Source organism: Zootoca vivipara, chromosome 4 (assembly GCF_965207765.1).
Source record: "Zootoca vivipara chromosome 4, rZooViv2.hap1.1, whole genome shotgun sequence".
In the NCBI taxonomy this organism is placed as follows: domain Eukaryota; kingdom Metazoa; phylum Chordata; class Lepidosauria; order Squamata; family Lacertidae; genus Zootoca; species Zootoca vivipara.
In genome coordinates, this window is record NC_142587.1 from 53,165,224 (window position 1) to 53,184,291 (window position 19,068).

Consider the following 19,068-nt stretch of genomic DNA (forward strand, 5'->3'; position numbering starts at 1 on the left):
TTCCCCTGTCCACCTGGTTATCCCACCCACTGATTCCACTCTGGTTCCCAGACAAATGTTTGGCATGGTGGGGGGTGAGGGAGGGCTGCAGAGGAGAAATGGCTGGTGTATCTGCCCCTCCCCATTTTCTTCTCAAAATCATGGTCTTCATCCACCAGGTATCTAGTTTGGCCTTAGGTCAACAAATGCCATTTGCATGCCTGCCTACAAATACATGCCAGTTGTTTAGAAACAACTTTTTGAAATATTTTTTTCTTGTCACAAGCAGGGTTTGAAATTAGCAGGGCACCAGATGCATTTTGCACCTAAAGATTCTCCCATTTGCAAGCACCTCAAAAAGTCTGGGTGGCATTTTTTTGCACCTGACTGACACTCAAGGATTACTGAAATGAATGTGCTTTGAACTCCCAAAGTATATGTTAAAGATAGACTATATGTTAAGGAGTTTAACAATAAAGAGTAGAGTGTTTTGAAAACTGAAGTATGGTACCGATATTTTTTATTATAAACACACAATTTCTGATAAAAATGTGATATTAACAATGTGTCTCTAATGTGAACTGCATATTCGTTCATGCTTATCAAAATAATAAATAAAAAGTGTTGCTGCCCCCCACTACCAAATAATGGCGACTAGATATTCTGTTTTGGCAGCCACAACCTAGCTCCCAGAAGTCATTTGGCTCCTGGCTTTTCTATCCCAGTTTCTAATACTGGTCACAAGCAACCAGGAGAGTAGCTTACCGCAAACTTAATAGCTTTGGCAGTGCCCTTGCAATGTACTCCCACATTGTAGAATGGCTGGATAAAATCTGTTTTGCCCTTACATTTGTGCATCTAATTCACCCTATTTTAAAAAACAAACCAACTATGACCATCCCTGTGCCTACATATAGATTGCATTTTTCAAATGGCAGTGGATGGCTGTTGTCGGAAAGCTAATTATACTAGAGCAATCTTGTAGATTTTAAGAGGGCTGTTCTGCACTTCATAGGAGCAAATGTCTGGATTTTACTGTTATGGTCAATTTCAACAGGAAATTGAGGCGACAAATCTTTCCCTCCCCCGATTACATGTACATGTTTTCCTATTGTGAAGGATACAAAAATTATGTGGCAGAATAAAAACAAAGCATACCAGTTTACCATGATTTCCCAAGCAGAAGATGACTTCAATAAGTTTATGGATATACACACAACTATATAAAGCAAGCATCCATTTGCCACTTTCAGAATGTGCAAACACCCATCTTTCTTAATTTGAAACATCCTTGTTGCCCGAGGGAGGTATTTGCATGAAAATATTATGTCTGGTTTATCTTTTGCTAAGTCTGTAGACACCATATTTAGCAGTGTGGCTTTAGGTAAGCTTCTCAAATAACACAGAGGGTGAGGGGGAAATGTCCTGTGCATAAGAATATGCAGTCAACAATCCTGCATATGGTTTTCTTTCAAAATTTCAAAATGTGTTGAGGCATGTTAAGGCCTATGTGAAAGATGGTAATAGAATTCCTTTATCATTCCCACAGTAAATATAGATAAGATGCATGCATTTAAATATCAGGTTTCACCAGGCACTTTCTGGCATGCAGCTGCTTTTGAAACCAGCAAAACATCTATCTGTATGGCAATTGTTTGTTGAGAAGTTAGCCATGTATCATGCCAGAAAGACTATTTTGCTTGCCTGGTGCTCTGTCATTCATTCATTTCAAGAGCTGTCATCTTCAAACAACTCCACCACTGGAAAGCCCACTGTTTCTGTGGCGCTTTAGTTGCACACTGCGTTTTGATGGCAGGGCTGATTGAAATCAGAGGCCCAAAATCTCCATCCAGTCTTAAGCGTGATTGAAATGAATGGGACTTAAACACATGTTGGCTGTTAACTATACGTTATGCATGAACACATGTAATGGAACCCTGACGCAGTTCTCTTCTCTTCTGTTTTAAAGAAAGAAGAGTTTTGGAAAGAGGAAATATTGTGCAGAGAAACTCGGGGGGCGGGGGGGGGGTCTTTACGTTTCCACTACCTGCTGTTTCTCCATGGAAAATTGCCCCTCCCCACCCCTGTTGTTTCATCCCCTACAGGGTTCCAGGCAGGGTGAAGAAAAGGGAGTACATATAGTTTTGAGTAGAAGCTTAAGCAAAACCCCCACCCCTAGCTGAAAGTAGCTGGAGGTGGAGAAGTGAGCAGAGGTGGCCAGAGAAAAAACTGTGAGTGAGCGGTGTCCTATTTGCCACCCTTTAGACCAGGGGTCAACAACCTTTTTCAGCCGTGGGCTGGTCCACCGTCCCTCAGACCATGTGGTGGGCTGGACTATATTTTGAAAAATATATGAACGAATTCCTATGTCCCACAAATAACCCAGAGATGCATTTTAAATAAAAGGACACATTCTACTCATGTAAAAACACGCTGATTCCTGGACCATCCACGGGCTGGATTGAGAAGGTGATTGGGCTGCATCCGGCCCACGGGCCTTAGGTTGCCTACCCCTGCTTTAGACCCCATAGGAAACTCGCCAGGTCAAACCTGCTGTAGCCTGGAACTGGGTGTGCTGAGAGCAGCTGAACATAGCTGTGAGCAGCCTAAGGAAGCTACATCTACCTTTGTTCCTTCCCATAAAAAGCAAGCCAAGTGGGAGACTAGTATGTCAGCAGGTTCCAGGGTGGGATTTGGGGGGAAGTGATCTTTGAGTTTGTTGGGGCCCTGAGTGAGAGGCAGGAAGCTGAGAAGTCTTAAGCGGAGATAGAATCATAGAGTTGGAAGAGACCATGAGGGTAATCTAGGCCATTCCCCTGCAGTGCAGGAATCCTTTGCCCAACAAGGAGCTAGAATGCTGAGATTAAGAGTCTCATGCTCTACCAACCCAGCTATCCCAGCTTCCCATGTATTTTGAAAGGATAAAGAAATGCTATGTGCATATATTTATTAGTAATTTGTATTCATGGTTTCATTGTGCATTTTGGTAACCTTAAAAAAATTGTAGAGATTTTGTAATAGTTTAAGCAGTGTGGAAATGGTCTAAATAAAATAAGTTCCTGCTTAAAGGTCACCTCTTCCCAAAGCTGTTTTTTCTTTTGGGGCCAGGGGAAGAATAACATAAAATGTTAATAAATGTGCTCTAATATACAGGTGAAAAATGTGGACTGTCCCACTGACTAATTTCAATGAAAAGAACATATGAGTCAAGGAATTTGCACTGAAGGGATGCATTCACAGAGAAACTTGCAATATGTGCTTTCTCCTGCTGTTTTAAAAATTGGGGTGATAAGTGATAAACCCTTCAACAAATTATTGTGAACAAGAACGGAGAGCTACCACGATCTTTCTACATCCTAATAGTGTGAAGTAGGATATTAGAACGTCATCTTTTGTTCCTCAAACCACCCCCACAAAGCCACAAGAAGCATCAAGAAGTGGCTTTAGCTATTTTGAGCGCTGTTCAAATACCAGTAGTTAATTACAGTTTTACAGATGTCACCCACTGGTGGTGTGGGATTCATTGGGTATCACAGTTTGAAATGAAAGCAGGAACGTCTGTGTTTTGCTTGGAGTCCTTGCCTGAACTCAGATTTTAGGACAGAAAGCCAGCTCTGAACTTTTCCATACCGTTGCAGATTGATTCAAGGGGACAGCACCTTGTACTCCCCCCTCCCGGGTATATCATTCATTTATAAATGGGCAGTCCTACAGGGTGTTCTAGCATCCACCTCTAATTGCAGGTTTTATCCAGTGAGCAAAATATTAAGTATCATTCTGCAAGCTACCACATCAGTTTGCAACATTTGACCCTAATCAATTAAAAAAGGGTGCAACAGTCGCTTGTAGATTTTAGCTGGTTTGCATATTTGCATAAATTCCAGGAAACTGGAGCCCTGTTCTAAACTAGACTGCATAATTTGCAAGTAACTTATCAGGTGCAGGTGAAATGGTTGCTCTGCAACTTCTGTTCATGCATTTCTCTTTGGCTCAGTAACACTTTATCTAAAAATATCAGAGAGGCAGTCACGCTATTTTGTTAACTCTGCTGCAACAGAATAATAATAAAAATAAGGATTGCGGGTACCCTAAAGAATGCCAGATGTATTTTTAATCTTCTAAGATATCAGTAGTTTTTCAGAGTGACATGCTACTTTTCAGATGCAATGCGAGCAGCCAATATTTGGATTACTTATCAAGATAACAGATACAAATTGTAAAGTTCCTTGAGAGTTCTCTGAACCCATGAAGAACTTTTCATAGTATAGACAGAGTGTACTGTTTTGATATACCTACAGAAGGTAAAGGAAAGATCTGTACTATTTACTCAACCTGTTCTTGATTCTACCTTTTCCAGCCCCCTTACATGCCTGAACATGGTAGAATTTTTCAAATTTGCTAATAAAACCTTTGTCACAGCAGGTAAAACTTTTGCTCAATTTAGAATCTACATCTTGTGTAAATGTCAGGTTTTGGCGGCCTCAGCTTGGATGATAAATTCATTTCTACCCTCCTAATTCTTCAATTGAAATTTATAGGACTATAAAGTGCCTAACTTTGGCTGGATAATGCCCTGTATTTTTCAAGTAGCATCGCTCATTGAATAGCTAAAATTCTGCTACTTCCCTCTTCTAACAGGCCTATGAGAAAGCTGCATTAACTTTTAAGACCTGGTTCAAATATGATAAGATTCCTATGCAGAAAGCATTTCCTTTGTAGAAAATAATCTGTAGTTTGTGGCCATATATAATAATTATATGCATTTCACTATATGTACACATGTTGGGAAGTCATGACTAACTATAGCCCCCCCCCCATCACATAAACTCACAGTGAAATACTTGTGTGTATAGTCATCAAAGTTAGTGATGTTAGGGCTATTCACCAAAAAAGGTTTTTAAAGGTAGCTTGTGTGCTGTTTTCTATAAGAAAGTGTAAAATTTCCCTCTTGTTCTAGACAATCCCTGCTTCTAAATAAATGTATTTAGGAGTGGGATGCTAAGTGTTCATTGCAAATGAAAAAATGTCAATACTTTGATTTAGTATCAGTTCACTCAGCATAAAGCAGTGCATTGTGTGTTTTTCTAAAATGAAACCGCATGTATTGCACATATAGTGTCCAGTAAGGATTGCACCCCAAAAGAGTCTTGTATTCTGAACACTCTGGTTCAGAATGTATTCTGAACATTCGTCTGTAGAAGCCCTGTTGAAATAAATAATGAAACATCCACAAGACACCCTTCTGCTCATTTGGTTCTGCAGCGACACTATGTTCCAGAATATTAGATTTGAGCTAGGCAGAATTTTATAGTTACTTGCTGGTCATTGCAAAAATAACTACATGGAACTCTTAATTAAAGCCTTCATGAACAGTTTGGACATTTGGGAAAATATCACATACAAACACTGTCCAATTCACAGAACTGGCATAGAGGAATTGGAACAGTGGCATGATTCCAGCACAAAGTGGTTTGTGAATTTTCCTCATAACACCTAGGTAAAGTACCGGTAAAGGGACTCCTGAACATTAGGTCCAGTCGCAGACGACTCTGGGGTTGCGGCACTCATCTTGCATTATTGGCCGAGGGAGCCAGCGTACAGCTTCCAGGTCATGTGGCCAGCATGACAAAGCCGCTTCTGGCAAACCAGAGCAGCACACAGAAACACTCTCACTGTAGCAGTACCTATTTATCTACTTGCACTTTGACATGCTTTTGAACTGCTAGGTTGGCAGGAGCTGGGACCGAGCAATGGGAGCTCACCCCGTCGCGGGGATCCGAACCGCCGACCTTCTGATCGGCAAGCCCTAGGCTCTGTGGCTTAACCCACAGCGCCACCCACGTCCCTAATAACATTTGCAGTTAAATTGACTAATACCTGAAAGAGAAAATGTTACTAACTCTTGTGAGCAACAAAGACAAGAGTAAGATTGGAGTAACTGGGGAGTGGGGTGGGTGGGAAGTAAGGTTCTGGATTCCTGATCTTGCAACGCAGGGAGCCCCGGGAAAAAAAAATTCCTCTGATTTCACAGATAGCACCAGCACTTGCTCCTTCTTGTAATACATTGTTGTTTGCTTCCCTGGAATTAGGATGCTAGGTTTCTCATAGTTTTCTCTTATATCTTAATATTAAGGGCAGAGAAGGATAAATCCTGAATGACTTTTCTTTTGGGACTCTTCCCAAACATTTTTGCGCTACTCTGCTTTTAACATTCAACCATTAACAGTTTCCCCCCCCAGTTTGCAATAATACTGCTGTGTGGCACATTACTAACCCCAGATACTCATTCTGAACTCGGATAGTGGAAGTACCCAACAAGGGCAGGAAAAAGACACGGGATTCTGTGCTGATCTTCAGTGCCACCAGTTAGCAGGGAACAGTAATTTGATTCTTCACCTGGTAAAGAGTAATTATGTGAGGAAGAGCCAGAGAAGACCTTGAGGCTGTCCTAGAAATATATAGGTATTTTATTATAGAGCAGTTGAGCCAGTAGGAAGAAAAGAAAATCAGTTAAATCATTTGTTGCCTACTAGTCCCCAACCCTCCTTATTTATTCATCTCCATTTAGCACTACTCCTGTCTGTAGCCGTTCTGCTTACTTAAAACAGATAATATGAAGTAAATAATAATCTGACTGCCTTTCCCCATGTTACTGGGGGGCTGCAATCTTGTCTCCACACTGTTAAGGAGGAAGGCTTCTTAGAGAGTAGAACTGAGACCCAGGTCCCACTTTTAAAAAACCAACAACCCTGTTTCTTTCCCCATGGCAGCATCCTGAAATATAGTATTATTATTATTTAACTCTTAAAGCTTCAGGCTTATTGTAGTACTCCCATACTACTGCAAAGGTTGATGGCAGTATCTTGTACCTGACTATTAAAAAAAAGCTCTCGTGGGTCAGGGCAAAGGCCCATCAGGCCCAACATCCTGTTTCCACAGTGGCCAACCAGATGCCTATGAGCTCTCCTCACCTGGAGTTCTCAGCAACGCGTATTCAGAGGCATATTGTCTCTCACCCTGAAGAAAGAACATAGCCATGGTGGTTAGTGATCACAATGTTCTTTACTGGTTAGGAGCAGGGGTGGAGCAAGGTGGGTGTGGCGGGTGCAGTCCACCTCGGGTGTGATACACGTTGTGGCTTTGGCGCGCTGCCAAAAACGGTCCGGCTGCCGCTCAGCTGAAGGGCTCAACAACTTTGGCTCCCCCCAAAAAGCTCAACAACTCTGGCTCCCCCCCCCAAAATGAAATAATGTCAAACCATTTTTGCAGGCAAAAAATTAAAATAAATTCAACGTGACAAGAAATTTTCCGCACCAGGTACCACCTGACCTTGTTTCGCCACTGGTCAGGAGGTCTGCTTTGCTTTTTGTACCACTGGTCAGAATCAAAGTACCCAGTCTTGTAGCACTTAACATTTTTCTACTGTGGCATTGCTTCCCATGTTTTGTAATGCCTGTCTTTGGAGTTCTCACTTTCTTCAAGGCATTCTTCTAGATTTTGGTATCATTTTTATGCGCAAACATGCACCCTGCACTCAAAAGAGCATTTGTACAGGGGGTGTCCCCCGCTGTGGTGCCTGCCTATGTGCTCTTTATAGGTTGCTATTAATTCCCGTTTCTGATTTTGCTAGTTTTAATTGTTGTTTGGAGGATGTGACCTGCCACTTACATAGAGATACAAGGTCTTTTGGGAGGGATAATTATATTTCTAATTATAGAATTTGTGTAGGATTGATGCTCATGCTAGGGGAATAATTTATTTGACAGGTTTATCGGCTGCTTTGTTTGTGAAGGTTCCTTTAAAAACAACAACTATGTCTGAAAAAGAAAGTTGCCTTCCACACACCCCAAATGAATATCTACAAAATTACTTTTTGATACACTCCCCCCTCACCTCAAGTTTAGGAGTTTGTGTTTTTATATGGTCCATCTGTGTTTCAACGGGGAACTTTTAAAAACCAATTACTGTCAAGGGGAAAAGGTGAGGTATACATAAATACATAATAATGATAATAATTCACCGAGTGAAAAACCTGTGAGTGTAGTTTATGAAGAGATGAGGTGGGGGGAGGTATAAAGAACTCAGTGATACATGTCAGCTTTGGACTTGGACAGCCAGACATATTCTAGTTTTATATAAACTGTGGTTTGCAGTGACATACCTAACAATAAGAGTCTTTACGCTGATTCACATTGCATCGCATAATGGTTCACCATGAGCTCAAACACCTCAGCCATATGCTTCAGCCCCAAATGATGCCAATTTTGTAGCATATTTTTGTGTGAAAATTTATCAGATGTAGCCACTTACTCCCACACAGCAGCATTCCAAAATGTGTTATCATCCCAGAGCTTCTTGAGATGGCTGAAAAGTTAACCACTTTCTTTCTTAGTTCTAGGCTGGGCCATGTACTGAGTGTAAACAAACAAACAAACAAACAAACAAACACTTACTGTGGGGGAAAAATTGCCTTGTTTTAAGGTGCCTAGCTGGGATCCGGGAGATCACCTTTCATTGCTGCAGACAAGCAAGTTGGGGTATGGGGCAAGAGTGCTCCTGCACAGCCAATAACTAAGGAGAGAGAAGAAAAAAGCATACTAAATAGTGTGTAACTGCTGCTTCTAGTTTTCTGATTTTCTCTTACTTTTCAGCTGGTAAAATAGGTGCTGTGCTGGAGAAGTGCAGCTGGGAGCTTTTAGCCTAATGAAAGTGGAGGGCAGGGAGAGATTAAATATGTTTTTAAAAACATATTGGAGAATGCAAGTGATATATGGACCTAGTCAAGAGTACTCATAATCTTGACATCTGTAGCAGAAGTAGCACTTGCAATCATAGACATGCTTGGCTGGAGGAAGGAATACAGATTTTTCACTGGAAGATTCACTTGAGTTTGCATTTTGGGTATTAAGGAGAATGAGGGGATGAACCAACCTTTCTGAAATGACATCTAGATTCTGACTTAGTCGCGCTGCTCATCACTTGAAATTAAGAATGGTTGGTGCTGGTGGTCCTGGAAATGTCTAAAGACCCCTGTTCAATGATGGCTGGTTAGCGATGCATGGTGTGGAAAGCAAGGAGACCATCAGTAGGTGGAGTCTGAGCCAAGAGAGGCAGAGCTAATTTTTTGTCCCCATCCTCCTGCCTCTTGAACTCCACAAGAAGCAATATTTGACTGAAGAAGCAGATAGCCTGGATTGCTTGTGTGTAAGAAGGCAAGTGGGCTTGGAGGAATCAAGACTGAGACAAGTGGAGCAGTGCTGCGTTTGCCTTAATGAACAAAGCTGTTGTGATGTAAACTGGTGACCACTGGGGAGGCAACCGGTGTGTGCTTGCTTCTGAATGGGGGATCCTCTGCTCAGTGGAAGTAGATGGGAATATACTGTAGCATAGCAGCTGAGCAAAGTTGCCCTCCAGCTAAATGGAATTGCCATATTAAAACCCTCTCTCTTAGGAACTCAGCTCTTTGGTCTAATTGGAATGTTGCTCCACTTCTTGAGAGGTTTTCCCTTCCCCACCATAATTGGTTATTTTGAGGCATGTTCCTTGCTAGGACCTCCTATAGTGAAACCTGCCTTTTGAAACTGGCATTTCCTAGAGCTCCTATATTCGTGAAGGTGAAGCAACATGACCCACCTTGTGAAGCAGAAGCTTGGTTGCTGGCAGAAAGGCAAGTTGCCTGCAAAATTTTTAGTGTGTGCTCTTTTTCCAGACATGTTTAATTGATAGCTGTTACTACTTTGTGCTAAGTTCCTAGCAATCTCAAGGAACATGTTCTGAAGGCCAGACATTACCATTTCCAAGCAGGGCATTAGGTTTTTAATTCTTAGCATTCATGTTTCACTCTGACACTGTATGTACAGTGCAGCAATTGAAAACAAAATCCAACAGAAGCTTGCAATGCAGAAACGACCACAAAACAATGAAGGTGAGAAACAGGAGCGGCAAGTAATCTGCTTCCTCCTGGGTATTTTCATTGTTCAAAATCATTTCTTTATGATTTGAAAGTCCAAAGTCTTGAACCTGAAGCATTGCAGTGCTTGTGTCTCTGGCTTTTAGGTAATGTGACCAAGCCTTCATAGAAAGGGAATGGTATTATTAGAACAAAATGTTGAAAATTAAATATTCAATCTTATGCATATTTACAAGAGATTAAGTTCCAATTAAACCCTGTGGGACTTCCTTCTGAGTCAGCATGTTTAGGATTGTGCTATAAGATCTCTCCTCTTTATTTCCTAAATACTGGTTTGGTTCAGATGTACCGAACTGCTTTCTGTAATCCACTTCGAGGTTCTGTATAGTCAAGTGCTGTATAAATTTCATTACATAAATGTATGTATGTATGTATGTATGTATGTATGTATGTAACACTGAATTGAGGATTAGCATTATGTGAATGAGTCTTGGGTGCAAGTACCCCCCTGCCTTCCTCTTCCTTGTATGCTGAGATTCCTTTTCCTCGTTTGTGCCAAATCCATAGTGTATCATTACATTTTAATCTTCCAATTTTGGTTCTACTTCCATGGTAGAAGGAAATCATAGTAGTGTACACAAAAGGAGGAGGGCAGGAAAACAGACACATCTGAAGCTTTCAAATAGTACCAAACCATAGTTTAAGTTTCATCAGAACTGAGCCATTGTCATGGAAGAGTTTACTGGAACAAATATTACAGTCTATGGACAAAGTTATCATTGCTTTAAAACCATCCCCCTTCCGCAAGTCAATGCCTTTTCTTTTCAAGTATATATTTAAAACAAAAAAGACGGAATACAAGATGTAGTTGGAAGAAGAGTTGCCTGTAGGACCTTTGCTTGCTATTGGGAATCTAGCCTAGTAAATTATTGGCAGCTGGCGTGATAATGAGCCTGTTTCACTGTACAGGAGCTTCATGTTATTAATTTCTGCCAGCTTCTAGGCAACACATAAACTCCTTTTCAGGCTCAGAGCTCAACAGCAGCTTAAAGAAAGATGAGTGGAGAGAAGCACAGAGCAGAAGGAAGTAAACAAAATGGCCCTAACCCTCTTCCTTCTTGTTACGATCACAATAAATGAGGAGCAAGGCTGAACAGAGGAGTGTAAGCTTATTGTAAATTTTTGTTTTTGTTTTCCCCAGTTTTAAGAACCATCAGGACTCAGTGAGTTCTTATGAGATTTCCCCCTCCCACTTACTGTGCCTATCACTCTAGAAACAGTTATCTTTTTCTGAAATGCCAGTGACTTAAATGCCCTATTGGTGAACAACACGTTGCATTCTTTTTGTTTTGAATAATGCACCTCCATCATTTACCTACTGCCTTTAATACAGAAGTGAGTGGAAAACCAGGCTGTTGCTTGCGTCTCATTCTGTCAGTGGGGCCTGTACTGGTAGCTGTGTATTTAATTGTGTAATTTCTTTTCAAAGAATCCAGTTAAACCAGTTCCTTCAGTTGCCGCCCTTTTAAAATTCATCTTGTATTCTGAGCTTTTTCAATGCATAAAGGCATTTTCAATAGAGTGCTTTCATGCCTCCTTTTCTTTGCTTATTGAGGTTGGTTCATAGACAGCCTCCTTGTACAAGAATGTATGAAGATGGCTGAAAAAAATACTTCTCTGAATAGGACCCTCTTTTGTTTGTCTGCCTCTATCTTTATCAGTTTTGCTTCCCCTCTGTTTTGCCCTTCTTAAGTGAAGGATGCAAATTTAGCAAGAATATCCCATTTCTTCTATAAATTTCCCATGGAATGATCATGCTTGTATTCTGTACCTCATTTTGAAAAGCAGACAGGGCGTACCTCTATATAATGTCCTAATCATTTCCCTGCCTGCACAAACTTCTAATAATACACAAGTGTAATTATTATACAGTTTAATGTTGATTCTTGTCATTTCCATGCAGTAAATTACTAAAGTGGAACTGGCTAATCCCTTTCCTTTGCTTCTCTCTCTCTTTTCTTCCCCAACAGGTTTTTGGCATATATTCACAGGCTCCGACAAGACGGTAATGGAGTCATTGGGTGGCAGCTGGTGACAGATTCTGCAGTTCCAGTAACTGCTCATTTTAATAGCATTTGCAGTTATATACATCTATATCCCACATTTCTTTTGGAGAAAGTAGTGCAGCATACCAGTGCTGTCTTGTAAGGTATGTATGTTTAAGCATTTTGCATGGAAATTTGCTTCCTGGTGTGCAGTTTTGGGAGGAGAATGTGGCTTACCAGTCTACCTGTTGAGCAATACTGTATAGGATCTGGAATTTCCCATTGGTGGCAACTGATGAGATCCTTTATTCCCTCCTTCCCTTTGTTTTCTGCTTTGAATTGCCTGCAGGACATTCCCCAAATGCATTTTATACTTCAATGTGTTGATTATGAAACAAAGTATCTGGCCATAGATTTATAACTTTTAAAAAAACCACACCTGTGATATGCTTTGTTATGGTTTCTTGTGAAGTGCCAAGTAATAAAAGGCTTTAAAAAGGTTAAAACTACTGTAGGTTTATAAGACCTGCAGTTTTATAAGAGTATATATTTAAAGTAGATTAATAAATGAGCAAATTAAGTTAAATTGGATATACAAAGGATAGTAAAAATAAATTTAAGGAACCGTAGAAAGAGGGGGAAGGAAGTCAAGTTTTGAAATGTTAAAATGAGTGTAAAATTAGTGAAATTTATAAACTTGAAAAGGAGAAATAAAATTTGAAAAAAGAAAAAAGGTTAAACTAAAAGTGTAATTAAACATTATCATTAAAAAGCAAAAGCGACCTTGTAGTTACTTTAAATAGGTATGTTTAAAGTGACCTTCATGGGGTAACAAAGTTAACCTGTTCATACAAGTTCTTCTGCTTGTACAGCAGAATATCCTCCCCTCCTCACCCCATGCACATGTACCCCACCAAATCTGTTTTGGGGATTCCCCAAATCCTCTGGTGCAGATTTTGGGGTTGGGGAGAGGGAAGAGAAGTTCTGTTGCACATACAGGAGTATGTGCACAAACAAGACTACTTTGGCGAATGCAGACTATAGTGCTTTATTTTATCTGATTCATCAGATTGAGGCACAAATTAAATGTGATGCCAGCAGATCCATTTCTTTAAACGTGGGTCTTTTCCAATTATACAATGAAGAGAGGAATGGTGGATGGTTCGGTTTCATTTTGCTTTTTAGAGGAAAGGCAGGGTAGGCACTTAAGTCTTCCCTTACACATGGCACACATTCCTATATTCCTGATGTAACTGTAAAGCACCTATTGCAAGAGGCTATAGGGAAGAGGTAGGAATCTGTGGCTCTCTAGATGTTGCTGGGCTGCTTCCATCACCTGTGACCATTGGCCATGCTAGCTCGGGCTGCTGGGAGTTGGGAGTCCAACATCACCTGGAAGGCCACAGGCTCCCTCCCCTGTTCTAAATGGCAGCTGCCAGGATGATCCAGATATTTTTTCCTGCATACTCCTTTTGCTCCAAAAATCTTACCTTGGCCCTGACTTTGGAGGTGACTATGGCAGAGCTGGGCTTAGAGACATTAGTCTGCTGCTGTTACGTGTGCTTTGAGCCCAACCGAGGTAAATTCTATTTCAGTGGATGGCTGGTTTGTTTTTGGAAACAAAGGGCATGCTATTGGTTGGATCTTTCATCCCATTTTCACAGTATTAAAGGTTGGCTCTTAGCAGAAAATACAGATTTCATGCTAACAGCCTCCCACCAGAATCTAATTTTAAATTTGCAATCTGTTGTCTTACAAGGTACTTTGTATTTAATGGTGAAACTATGAAGTTCATGAAGCCTAAAACTTTGGTGGTTAAATTTAATTTTTCATATTCTTTCATATATAGCAATGTTCCCCAAACTTGAGTGTCTAGCTGTTTTGGGACTACAACTCCCATCATCCCTAGCTAGCAGGACCAGTGGTCAGGGATCATGGGAACTGTAGTCCAAAAACAGCTGGAGATCCAAGTTTGAGAAACCCTGGTATATAGTATGGAGCTTAATTGGGAAATAAAAAGGTGTTCCAGGAAAATAAAAAATAAAAAACTTAGTTGATGAGGATGCCTGTCTGAATGGAAGGTTTGGGAGAATCAGCAAGTCTTCTCCTTGTCCCTAATACCGTATATAGAAAAATGGATAATGAATGATTTGGTCAGTTAAATGTGTGAGTAGTAATGTAGGGGGTCCCTGTTCAATTACCAAAACAATGGCTAACACAGACCAAAGTGCGTTTTAAGTTTGTTTGCCTTCAGTGGGATCAAGCACGCTTAACTCTGTATTGGATTGTGGCTTTTAATGGCAGATCTGCAATGTTGTAAGTCTTCTTTGGTGGACTTTGATGTGAGAGTAATAAACCCAATAGCCAGTTCCCTTCAAACAAATAATCTTGTTGCATTTAATCACCCAATAACTTTACTTTAGCATTTCTATAGCACTTGAGAGAATTCCAGGAACTTCACATGTGTTATCTTGTAACCCAAGGATATGCCTCCCAGATGTTCTTGGATTACAACTCCCATCATCCATTGGCTATCTGATAGGAGTTAGAGCACAGTTCAGCAACCGAAGGCCCATGGGCCAGTTCCTGGAACCAGCCCAGGGCCATTCCGTGGATTGGCGTGGGGATTCCGTGCTTTTTCCCCGCAACTCCATTTTTTTTCTTGCTGTGGGGACCAACTTCCACATGCGCTTCTCCCCCAGAGCTATTTCCAGCGCTACTTCTGGTGCATGCGCACATGCTGTTTCTGGCGCTCTTCCGACGCTCTGGCCCACGTTGCTGACCCCTGAGTTAGAGACTAACAGCATTTGGAGAGCCGTAATTTACCTTAGAACAGTGTTTCCCAATTACGGATACAGGGACCCCTGGGGGTCCAGGGAACACACCCAGAGGGTCCACGGCCCCACCCCTTGCCTCCCCCCCAACTAATTCTTAGTCACTTTTGCATGGCAATATCACAAATTTTATAGTGTGTTTCCGTGCTGTGTGATTCTTCAATAAATTGGCCAAAATCATTTTTGAAATCACACTGTGATAACAATTTTCACCCGGCAATACACAACAATATATTGCTCCTCGTGCGAGGATACCACACGATGATCTCAGCCACTGACACTGCTGATCTGAGCTGCCTTCCCTCACGCTGAGGGAGACTCAGGTAGCTGATAACGCTGCAGCCTTCTTTCTCTCACGTTGAGGGAAAACAGGGCAGCCGATTGCGAGGTGCTGCCTTCCCTTCACACTTATGGAGAACAGGCCTGCTGATCACCTTCACTTCAAGGCACCGTGGCACTACCTTCCCCTGGCACTGAGGTGGAGCAGCTTTTCACAGTCAGTAGGAAAGCAGCAGCAACCACAGTAGACCCGCATCTTCGCTGGCTGCCCTGTTGATGGTGGCTTGATGCAACCCCCCCCCCCATCCCCATCCCCTCCCACTCAAGCCATGCAGTGGAGGTGACTCCACTTCTTCTCTTCCCCAAGAACCTCCAATTTTTCTTCATGATTGATATAAAATACTTACACCCTACCTTTCTTTCCAACTGAAACTCAAGGCAGCTAAAAGAAATATGTAATACTGGCCACTCAAAACAAGGCAAAGAAGCGTCTGTCCTATTGAAGTACAAAAAGAGGGTCTGGTGGTCAGTTGTGCCAGACAATGAAAAGGGCCTTGCTCCCTCCCGCACTGTTAAGCTGCAATAATGACTGCAGTTTAGTACGGTAGGAGGGCAGGCAGGTTGACTTTAAAGCTCATATATTAAGTTAGCATTTTAGCCATTATGCCATGTTGTTGTTGTTGTTGCTGTTGCTGTTGCTGTTGCTGTTGCTGTTATGTTGTTGTTCTTGTTGTTGTTGTTGCTGCTGTTATATATTATTTATACTTTGGGAAGCTTACAATACATATAAAAACATAGTCAAACCTCAAACATTAAAAACCTGATACAGGGCTGCCTTCAGATGTTTTCTAAAAGTTTATTTCCTTAACATCTGATGGGAAGGCGTTTCACGAGGAGGGTGCCACTGCCAAGAAGGCCCTCTGCCCTCAAATATTGCTGCAGTCTGTTGGTGTCCAACCTGTATTTCAACCCTTCAGATTTGCCTAAAGTAGGATTTATATTTTTGTTAACTTGGGTGGTGAGTTAAAAGTCTTGTGTAATGCCTGTCATTCTTTGAACATAACAAGTTAAAACCCTCAACTTGCATCATCTCCAACATATTAAGGATGGTCTGCTTACGTCAGAGTACTACTCAACAGATGCCTTTTATCACGACCTATTTCTTGCTAAAACTTTCCCATGAACACCTCTATTTGTATTCCCAAAGATGATGGTATTAAGAGAACCATTATCACAGCTGCTGAATTTTGTAGTAGCAAATGAATGCTCGTTGAGGGAAAGCACTTTTCTCCTAGCTGCTTTTATTTCTTGCTCAATAGAGATCACTCTTAGGTTCTTTTTGGGGGGAAGCTTTTTAATTTTTTTATGATTTTGTGTATTATTTATGTTCCGTGTTGGGTTCATTGCATGTGCTGAACTGGCAAAATGCATGCAGTTGCTTTATTCATTGGGCAAGTTGTTGCGTGTCTAGGGACTGAGTTTCTGTATAGCAAGTTGGTCTAAAATTAGCAGCTCCTTTCTCAGTAGCTGAGTCTCATGATTCTTCTTCATCTGACACAAAATAGTGATCTCATAATTTTCGAGAATGATCCATCAGAACTTAGATTTTCCCAGCTCTAAAGAATGTAAGGTGACTTTGGCTGCTTTGGTTTGAAACCTTTTAGTTGGTAATTGCAAACCTTCACTGTAAAACCTCTTTGTATCCTTTCTAATACAAGGCAGAACATGTTGAAACTAAGCACATTTGCCTTGGAGCAAGGCCAGTTGAACACATTGAGATTTACTTCTGAGTAAACAAGTATAGGATTGTTCTGAAAGTCTCCTAATTGCAGTTAAGACCACACTCTTAAGGTTGCCTGAAAGAGATTAGTTGCCCCTTGAACATTCTTAAGTACTGTGTTGTGCTTCTACTTAGGATGACCGAAGAGTGATAAATGGATGGATTTCTGCTGCCCTTTCCACAGTTGGGGGAGATAGAATTTTAAACAAAAATGGAAAATGGTGGAGAGAATGGTGGAGCTGCTCTGTTGTCAAATTTGTAAGCCCTTCTCCAAAAGAATGGCAGTGGAGCCTCGCTATGTAGGTAGAACATTAAATTCTTGAAATGTCCTACTGACAATTGCGGATGACATTTGAGTATCATATGTGTGTGTGTGTGTGTGTGTGTGTGTGTGTGTGTGTGTGTACGTGTACCTTCCCCAGGACTGTGTGCTTCACACTGTTAAAAGAGAATTTTGCACCAAGGGTAACCAGCATTCAGTGACGAGGAAACTTGTATAAGTCATGTTACAAATTAAACTAACTTTAAATGAATTCGTATTTTGCATAGGTAGGTTGTACTATTTTGCATATTTGAGACTGAAGACAGATGTAATATAGAAACGGCTTTCATGGAGCTGAGAATGTGCTGTCTGTCAGCCCTCGTTTTGTATTAATACCTGTCTCCAGTGTACAGTACTAGTAAACTGAACACATGACATATCATTCTTAACCTTACACAGTACATTTGCTCAGCTGCCTGGTTGCTACTGTTGGCTTTCTCCTCTTCTGTCTGAGTAACACAGTCCCTTGAAAGTCAGGATGCTGAGATTGAAGCCGTCTCTGGCACCCAAGTGCAGGATACTTCCTTTCCCAGCTGGGCAAAGTGGCATCAGGGAGAGGCAAGAGTGACATACTACATTTGATTCACTGGTGTGCTTAGAATGGATTTTAATATAAAAAAGAGAAGCAATTGCGGCTCTTTCTGCTTCTGAATCTATCTTTAGGCATAATCTGCTTGTGTTTGTGGGAAGGGCAGGAGCTATATACTGTAATGTCCTTCTCTCAAACAACTGAAGAATGTTTAACAAATTATCTGGCTTCTGAGGTTTCATCAGCTATTGCCCACGAAAACCAGAACTATGAGGCTACAAACTATCATTTTCAAACTAGAAAGCATTTTTAAGAATATCACATTTGCTGGTTTTTCGGCATTCCTGTAGAATTGTAGGATACACACAGTCCTGTTTTCTCCTTTTTTTTGTTCCAAACAGTTCAAATTCTACCTCTTTCTCTTGATGCACTCTGGAGTCTGAGAACTATGATCTCTTTTTTAAAAAATATATTTTTATTAATTTTCCAATTAAAACCAATTATATCACATTCATTATTTCAAATTATACACATATATATATCAATCAAACCGAATGTTATGCCAAATCGTCTAGAGAATTTTTTATTTGGGTTCCCATGCTTCAAGAAATTGGGGATTCCTCGCAACCGTCCACTGCCGTCTTTTTTCTAAAGTTCAAATCGTCCTCCAAGTTCATAATAATCCAGATCTTCCCCTTACAGTCACATAGATGTTTTCCACTTTCAACCGATTGTTTCCCAGCTGCTGAGATAAATATCAAACAAGGTTTCACAAATGTTCTTTCTCCTGTGTGGGTTAATCAGTCCAGCCTCCCCATAAATCTTCTTAGTCTGGAGCTCCCTGTTGCGTCGAAGCAGCGCCATCTTAAAAAGCTCAAATCACTTTCGTTTTCTCTCATAGCCATGAAGATTAACGATCTGTATAAAATTTACAGCTTTTCCAGGCAGAAGACCCAAACATCAAACCATAAACTCTTGGTAAATTAATGGATCTCCTTGCCCTATAGCTGAACTTAGCTTCAGGTCGCTGCTCCAATTCAAAGTGCGTCACAGCTCATAAATCCTCCGAACGCGTCCAGGACTCCTTCCGTCCGACTAGGGGGGGGGGCTTTTCTCATCGGCAACTCCACATCTTTAAAAAATATGCTCAGTAACAACAGTTTATAAAGTTCAACTCACACAGTCTTTTGCTTCTCTTTCACTCCAAACAAGCCAGGACATCGCGTCTGGGAAGGTACGAAGTAACTCATATGAAGAAAAATAAAAAAAAACTCAATTCCCTTATCGCTCCGTCCCCATCAATCCTTCTTCCAGATGATATACAGCCTTTGACTCCTCTCCCTCAGCAGCATAAATTTCTCAGCAGTAAACAGCGCTTCTTCCCCTCCTT

General features: G+C 41.1%; 1 protein-coding gene across 9 annotated transcripts in view; it reads left to right on the forward strand.

The window, feature by feature from the left end:
* Window positions 1-19,068, forward strand: part of TIAM1 (TIAM Rac1 associated GEF 1) — a 206,662-nt gene that overhangs the window by 88,961 nt on the left and 98,633 nt on the right. For 7 of the 9 annotated variants that reach the window (XM_035116730.3, XM_035116721.3, XM_035116728.3 and 4 more), the window contains one exon: window positions 11,920-12,098. The gene's annotated coding sequence lies outside the window, so the exon portion shown is untranslated. Of the gene's footprint in view, window positions 1-11,919; window positions 12,099-16,962; window positions 17,127-19,068 lie in introns of all 9 variants that reach the window. The other 2 variants (XM_088667961.1, XM_088667960.1) reach the window with 1 other exon arrangement.